Raw genomic sequence first — 9,461 nt, forward strand, 5'->3', positions numbered from 1 at the left:
TCAAGCTTAATTCTGTTACGGACCTCCAAATCACAATTCGCACATGCTCCTAAGTTCGAAATCACCCAATGGAGCTAACAGAACCATCAAAATTTAATTCTGGTGTCGTTTACACATAAGTCGATATCCGGTCAACTTTTCCAACTTAAGCTATCATTTATGAGACTAAATGTCTCAATTCAATCTGTAATCCTTCAGGACCCGAACCAACTAACTCGGTATGTCACGACCCAAAATCCACTAAGGGTCGTGATGGCACCGGACACCACTGTCAGGCAAGCCAACCATAAATACTTAATTAAATTCTCGTTTTAATAATTTTGGTAACTATGACTTTACTTCAATTTTACTAGAAAAAGGTAATCATTTCAATTAAATAGAAATGTTAAGTAAGTTAATACAAGATACCCCATAATCATTCCAGAACCCGGTGTCACAAGTGCATGGGCATTTACTAGGAAATGAAATAAAATATAAAAACTGTCCGGGATACAAGGTGGACAGAAATGAAAATACAGTACAATTCTCTGAAGGAGAGTCTGCTGGCTGCGGGCCATCTCGAGAAGTGCAACTAACCTAAGTCTCCGTATCAACCATGCTGCTACGCCCACTAGGCCGCTAGAGATGCATGTGCCTATGCAACAAAAATGCACAGCAAGTGTAGCATGAGTACGAAAACAACGTGTACTCAGTAAGTATCCCACCTAATCTCAAAGAAGTAGAGACGAGAAGTCGACTTCGACACTTACTAGTGGTCCAATAATGGTACATCAATAATATGAAAAATCGAGGTTTTATATAAACATGATTGTAATTGAATAGAGTGAAACATGTAAACAATTCTTTCTTTTATGTGAAATTCCCAAAATTTCCTTTTTCAACATCTGTACATATATTCTAAAGCCGTGAAGAAGCAATGTAAACTTCAATAAATTTCAAGGCAAGCAATACAAGCATGCGCAAATCATGCCGAGGACGTACGGCCAGATCCAACAATATTTAAAATGTGCACTGCCAGAGGGTCGAATGGCGCGAACCATAGATGCATCTATTAATCTACCGAGGCATTCGGCCCGTCCCACAGTATATAAACACATTCAAACAGTCAATCAAAAACTCATCAAGGAGCAATTTATCCAAAGAAAGCCAATTCTCTTTTAACAATTCAAGAAAAATGAAGTTTAATCTTTTTAGAAATTCATTTACTAATTCGATGTGATTTAAGTAATTCGAACTGTCAAGAAGATTACAATTATTCCAAGTATAGCATGTTTTTGGGTCCTAGACTACCCGGACTTAAACATAATAGTAGCTACGCACGGACTCTCGTCACCTCGTGCGTACGTAGCCCCAACAAATAGGAGCACAAATCCAATTAATTCACCTATGGGGACAATTCCCTCTTACAAGGTTATAAAGGAGACTCCACTCGCTCCGAAGTTCCATAACCGGCATTCCACGCCCTTCCGAAGACTTAAATTGATGCACAACGCTCCGAAACTAGCCAATAATTATGCAAATCCATTAATATATGTTCAATTACTCATAATAATCCAACTTATAACAATATCTAACCCCGATCGAAAAGTTGACAAGAAACGCCCTCGGGCACACATGCCCGGATTCCGAAATTTTTCGAAGATAAACTTTACCCATAACCTCACGAACTCAAATATATAGTTTACTCTTAATTTCATACCCAAAATCGTGGTCAAAATCCAAGAATACCAATTTCCTAGGTTTTCTTCAAAACCCCAAATTTCCACAATTTTCCATGTCCAAATCCGTATATAATCATGTATTTAACTCAAACTAGCATAAATTACTTACCTCATGCTTGGTGGTGAAAATGACACCTCAAAGTTGCTCCAAAATCAGCTCCAATGGATGAAATGGGGTTGAAATGAACCCAACCCCCGATTTAAAATAACCTCACTGTCTCCAGCATTTCCGCTCCTGCGGTCACTTGACCGCTTCTACGGTTCCGCAGGTGCGACCTACAATCCGCTTCTGCGGTCCTCCTCCAAGCCCTCAGCTTCCATATCTGCGCCTCTCCTTCCGCAGGTGCGGTCCCGCATCTGCGGTTCCGCAGGTGCGACCTACAATCCGCTTCTGCGGTCCTCCTTCAAGCCCTCAACTTCCGCATCTGCGCCTCTCCTTCCGCAGGTGCGGTCCCGCATCTGCGGCAAAATGACCGCATCTGCGGTCCCAGCCTAGCCGGTCCATTTCCGCTTCTGCGACACAAGGGCCGCTTCTGCGGCTCCGCACCTGCGGCCCAAGTCTCGCAGGTGCGGTTACACCAGTAGGCAGCAACTTCAGCTCTTCCTCCAAACTCCAATTTGATCCGTTAACCACCCAGAATCCACCCGAGGCCCCCGGGACCCCAACCAATCATGCAACCAGTCCCAAAACATAATGCGGACCTGCTCGAGGCCTCAAATCACGTCAAACAACGCCAAAATCACGAATCACACCTCAATTCGAACTTTATGAACTTTAGAACTTCAAACTTCTACTTTCGATGCCGAAACGTATCAAATCACGTCCGATTAACCTCAAATTTTGCACGCAAGTCATATTCGACATTATGGACCTACTCCAACTTCCGGTATCTTAATCCGACCGCGATATCAAAAAGTCCACTTTCGGTCAAACTTCTCATAAACCTTCAAATTTCTATCTTTAGCCAAATGACTCCAAAATGACCCACGGACCTCCGAACTCACTACCGATCGCGCTCCCAACACCAGAATCACCATGCCCAGCTATTCCCAGACTTAGAATCCCAAATGGACATTGATAACACTGAAATGCACTTCAACCCAAACTTTTGAAATTCCTCCAAAATACTAACTTCCACAAAGGTGCCGAAACGCTCTCGGGTCTGCCGAAACCCGATCCGGACATACGCCCGAGTCCGAAATCATCATACGAACCTGCTAGAACCTTCGAATCCCGATTCCGAGGTCGTTTACTCAAAAATCCAATCTTAGTCAATTCTTTAAACATAAAGCTTCCGAAATGAGAATTCTCTTTCCAAATTAACTCCGAACTTCCCGGAATTTAATTTCGACCATGCGTAGAAGTCATAATACCTGAAGTGAACCTGCTCATGGTCTCAAACTGCTGAACGACGCGCTAGGGCTCCAAACGACCGGTCGAGTCGTTACATTCTCTCCCACTTAAACATACGTTTGTCCTCAAACGTGCTAAGATCTGTGCTGGAGTTGTCCAAATTCATTGCTTAACACCTCGTGCACCTACCCGTGCTACCACAACCCAGTTGAGCACACTAGCTCGAGCAAATTTGAAGATATTCTCTTTTATTTAAACAAATGAGCCTTAGAGCTCAGTTTCAACATCCGAAATTCTCAGCCAGGCCTGCTTTCAACATATGAACACCGTATCAATCACCACATGATGCACTGATACAAAATTACATACCTTTGCTGAATTCACACTATGCACCACGTCATTCACAGGGTCATAATAACGTTCTCTAATCACAAGAGCCGACGATCCCCGAATCTGATGCTCACAATGCACCTCATGATACATTTAAGTCTTGTTCCAACTCTTACCATATTGCCACGACGGAAGAGACATGTAGAAATTCATAACCAACTGCTGGGTCAACAAATCATTGAGGCTACACTCCTGACAAGAACATTACCTCATTCTGAACCAGATAATGATCTTTGCTCTTTAATATACTTCATACAATTCGATTGATCTGATCCTAAATCCAATAACCTTATCTTACTTTGTACGAGCTGCTCAGGCCCCCAGTCATGACCCAAAAGTCTCATATGATGCCACAATGTGCCAATAGACTACCAACTCGAACATGATACATAAGAAAGACGAGTTCTGAAAGGGACTACTCCACTCACGCAGCTAATATGAACTCACCTTCGAAAATGGAAACAAAACACACAGAATAGAATATAAGGGACTATAATTATCATCACATTGTTGCGGCGTGCAACCCGATCCGCACATAAACTTCACATAAGGAGATACACATCGAGCTAAATTGCTCATTACAACAAAATATCGAATACCGGTAACAAGCACACTAAGTGCATAATACCATCCCTGCGGGGACATATAGCGCCATAAGCTAACCAACTCAAGCACAACTGAGGTGCGATATATGTTCTGAAATTAAGGAGCCATCCTACTCACGTAACACCATCGCTACGCGGAACCTCAACACATAAGAAATTTACCAAGCCGTTTCGCAACTTACACGGCACAATATATCATTACATGAAATAGACGACGATGAATTAACATCCAATGTCCGAATACTCCTCCATAAGGAGGGCTATGCTGAAATGAAGACATTCGGCCCGGTATAGAGCCCATATTCATATTTAAATCCATCCACAAACCTCAAGCCGATTCTGATCGTACCAAACTAGGCCAATAATCTTTTCTAGATCCATAATAACCCCTTTTTCCCATAACACACAAGAACAACCATCATAACCGAAGTAATCCTCCACAATCCACAACCCAATAAACCGAGTGCCCTCCAGGCATAAATTCTCGAACTAACCATATCACCACAGTCTTCATACTTGGTTTCATTCTCCAATTAATCAAGTGACTACATGCCACACTTATACAATCTTCCCGTGGGACACACTCCCATGATCTTCCGTAATAGATAACAAGTCTGCACATCCATACTACCGGCCGCACTAATACTGAAAAGTGATCAAGAATCCATAACCAGGATGCATAGCCTCTTTTACAAAACACCAATCCCAAGTGACGCTGAAGACAATGCCAGCTTACTCTAATCGTTCAAACACCTTTCATGCTCATCCGAGATCGTGACATCCTTGTCCACCAAGCCGCAACCTTGATCCTCACCTTCGAATTTCATACCGCTCACTGCACCTAACATGCCAATATGCGATACTGCCAGAGTTTCATCATAACTCCTGAATCACTAATAGGGTAAACACTTCATCACATAAACACTTTTTACTTAACTCATTCTGAGAGAACCATGGCAACACACGAGTAATATCTTCATGACTGTAGAATATGCAATCTTCAAGTAGTGGTCTAAGCCACCATAACCCTACCAGCATCTGCCTACACATAACAAGCCATAATACTAGAATACTTCCGAATAAAATCAATTATGGCGGTCGACAAGCCTCACACGTACCATCACAAATCACTTGCATAACTTAATCACGCTGAAAGAACTGATCACTGCCACCAGTATGCCAACTCAACCATGGCTAACCAATCCAGCCTCTTCCAATTTATCCTTAATTGCCTTAGAATAATAATAACTTCATTCAACACATAATGCACTCAACCCGAGTGGCCTTGCAACACGAGACCATGCTGTCTCAAATCCCACGAACCATCTCATACCTTCCTCGTGCGCATATTTGCATCTCGACTGGTACATCCACTCTGATAATTCCTCTACGAATCCGAAGTCTTTTTCTCCTTTTTGTCCCAATGCTACACTGCAAGTCAAAACATCATAGAACATTCTGAGCCTCTTATCATAAGCTGCTTCACAAGCTTGATTCTTAAACATACCGCGGGCTTGAATCCTTAGGCACCGCATTTAACCTTTGGATTCACTAGGACCGTTATTGAGAGTCTCCCACTCTGACATGGTCCCAAATATAATCAACTGCAAGGCTCTGCTAGCCCATGGCCACCCTCTCAAAGAAGCACCCGGCTGCATCACCTTCCTTGCAACTCACTTCTACGCGAAGCATAATTTCCTGAGTCTTCCCAAAGCCTAAACATGAATCGATGATGCCAACTATAGATCACATTCTTCAATCCCTTTGCTCAAATTACTACTGATGTTCTCTTTCTTTAGTCGAAACAACTTACCGATACGCCGACAACCCGAAACCTTATAAGAAGATAATCATACAACCCAATCGTAGGCGGTGGGAATCTCCCACTTAGCTTGAAGCCACCATTACGCAACTCTGGAACCGAACAAGGTTCTTTCTTCATCGTTGACATGATCTAGCACAATTAAACCGCCAGATTCCTCGAAATCCTTCCTTTAGCATTTCACGAACACTCTGAATCTCTAGCAACATTCACATATTAGGCCTCTTACCGGATAGCCAGTAGGATTCTTCACAGAAGCTTCGCCAACCACGCAACCGCTGATCTGCTCACAGCAGATAACCTACCAGTGGAGATTACACGCCGAAATCTTCCAATGTCGCTGCATGGGGTACAATTACTACGACATCAATAACTCATCCACCATCTGCACAAGTCCATTCACTCCTCGTGGACATTAACTAAATGTGCGACAATATCTCCTAATTCAAAGTTATGTTGTATCCTTCTTCATATCAAGCAGCTCCTTTTCGTCGTATCAAATCTCCCGCCGTTATGCTAGCCAATATTTCAAATTAAGCTCATAGACCCAATCACCGTCCACCAAAAATTCCCAAATCACTCCAACTTTCCTCAAGGGCTGCCACTGAATCCATGTGACGCTCTGCCGCTCTCCCACTTTGGCCAAACCCTCTTCTTTAAGCAACTATTCGACTTCCGCTTCTTACACTTGGCCTTCTAGAAATTTAACCACCGCCTGACACTTTTCACATGTCCTTTATCATCCTTCGCCGCTCAACTGATGCCTTAGATAAAAAATCTAACTCAGTAGCTCTTGAACCAATAGACCGTTACTAACTTTAACCCTTCCCGAAGATCATCTCTTCTCGAGCCATCGACATTATCGACTAAATCCTGAACCACCACAGCCCGCGTCTCTGACAGCCGCTTCTCCATTGTTATCTCATAATACCCTACCCCAAAGGCGAATTGTAGAAGATCATAACACCGCAACTTAGCATATTTTAATAAGGTAAACAGCACCTCATCACAGATGAGAATTCCACCACGCTCGCAAATACCAAGCCTCGCTACTCCATCAATCCAAATCTGCACATTCTTAGCTCGATTGCCATTCCCCTGCCGGGAATAAAATACCGAATCTCTAAATCATGTACTGAGTAAACCTCCCTTCAAGTCATTTACTGCCCCGACACGTAGGCAAGCATCCTTCCATCACATCAATACCGCGCGACAATCGTTCATAAGCATCATGGCAACTTGTGCCTAGCCTCAGAGCTCCCAGAAGTATGACTGCTGAGCTGAAACGACAGAATATTATTCCACAAGGCGACGACAATAGTCAGATCAACTACGCAGGGAGAAGCATCCTGCACCACCCCTGTAGTACCTTTAAAATTTCTCAATTCCTGATTTACAATAAACGCTTCGCGTCGCATAGGATCGATTGGGAAGGAAACAAAGGCATAAGCCTCAAAAGAATCAAATCGTCCGATGAGGAAATCAAGAAGGGAAGTACTCCTAACAGCCCTGTAGCCTCCCGAAGATAAGTACATACGTCTCCGTACCGATCCGCGAGACTCTACTAGACTTTCTCATGACTCGTGAGACCTAAGGGAACCTAGTGCTCTGATACCATGTTGTCACGACCCAAAATCCACTAAGGGTCATGATGGCGCCGGACACCACTGTCAGGCAAGCCAACCATAAATACTTAATTAAATTCTCGTTTTAATAATTTTGATAACTATGACTTTACTTCAATTTTACTAGAAAAAGGTAATCATTTCAATTAAATAGAAATGTTAAGAAGTTAATACAACATACCCCATAATCATTCAAGAACCCGGTGTCACAAGTGCATAAGTATTTACTAGGGAATGAAATAAAATACAGTAACTGTCCGGAATACAATGTGGACAGAAATGAAAATACAGTACAATACTCTGAAGGAGACTCTGCTGGCTGCGGGTCGTCTCGAGCAGTGCAGATCACCTAAGTCTCCGTATCAACCATGCTGACGCCCACTAGGCCGCTAGAGATGTGATGTTCTAAACGTCAATACCACACAAGAGGGGGGGTGATTTGTGTGGTACCCAATTTTTGCTCTAGAAGAACCTGGTTCTTCTAGATGTTCTAACTATTGCAGTTTGCGGAATAATAAATGCATAAACTAAAGAACACAGAGATTTTTACGTGGAATACACATGGCTCAAAAGGTGAAAAAACCACGACCTACTACTCAGTAGGATTTTCCCAAACTTCCACTAAAATCACTGAGCCAAAACAGCATTTACAAAAACTCTTTGTAAACCTAAGGATTAACTCTAATCCCAGTGTGGCACACAGCCTCAACTGTTTCGATTTAGTTCAGAAGATATTGTTGCTTGATCTCTACGGTATATCTTCCTCATGTGCATCTCATATGCAATGGTTGATAAACACTGTGTTTCACCAGATGGACCAGGTCCATTACTGAGTTCATTTGTCAATCTTCAAAACTTCAACTGAACTTGGGCCAACAAATTCCCCCTTTTTGATGAAGACAAACTCTGTGCTTTTACTGATTAGAGAACCTGCGGAACTCAGCTGAAATATCAACACTTAAAATTTTAACTTATCATTAAGGGCTAGATTTAATTAGGTCATAAACATCACTGTTCAGATAATAAAGTTTAAGCACAATATCTTCCCCCTTTTGGCATCATCGAAAAGTTGCATAAATAATGTGAATCCCAGAATATTAATTAGTACTCATGGCCACTGGGGCAACTGCAAGTGAAAGCATGCTTTAGTTAATCAAAAATCATCTTGACAAAAAATAACTATAAAGATCAGAATTAACATAAAGCAAGAGAAATGCACATTGTCATTGATAAGCAGTGCTTCTACATAACAGTCCACAAAAAGAAAGAACAAAAACTACCAACCATGAACAAAAACAAAAGAAAGTCCCGAATCTGGGTCACTGGGGGTTTTCTAGACTGGTTTAGAACAGGACAAGGAAACCTAAGGCTTTGAGGAGCTAGAGGATTGGGTTTGTAGCAGATTAAGCATGGTTTGGAGCATTCCTTCACTCTTTTCTTTCTCCTTTGCATGTTCAGCTCTTAACCCATTCCTCTCTTCTTCCAGTTCAACAACTCGAGCTTGAAGCCTTGCAATCTCAGCATCCTTTGTCCCTACCTCCTGAACCAAAGCTCTGACCTTGCTATTTACTGGAGTCTTCACTGATGAACCAGGTTCAACAGGGCCTACACTGAGGATATAATCACAGGCCTGAAGAGTCTTGATGCCAAAATGCTCTTTGCTGGAAGCCATCTCCCATTTCTTTAAGGGAACATTCAGCTTGTCCAGCACAGCTGTCAGAATAAACCCATAAGGGATGGCATGAGCCTTTGAACTATTGAGAACCCTGTCTAGCAGCTTAACAATGAAAGCAGGCCAGTTGATCTGCTTTCCTTCCACCAAGCACTGCATGAGGACCAGGTCCATGTAGTTTGTTGTGTGCCTCCTTTCCTGTCTAGGCAGCAGGCATTTGTTTACAAATTCAAAGAGCACTTTATGCTCTGGCCTCATCTCACTCTTTTGAA

This window comes from Nicotiana attenuata, unplaced genomic scaffold (genome assembly GCF_001879085.1).
Source record: "Nicotiana attenuata strain UT unplaced genomic scaffold, NIATTr2, whole genome shotgun sequence".
In the NCBI taxonomy this organism is placed as follows: Eukaryota; Viridiplantae; Streptophyta; class Magnoliopsida; order Solanales; family Solanaceae; genus Nicotiana; species Nicotiana attenuata.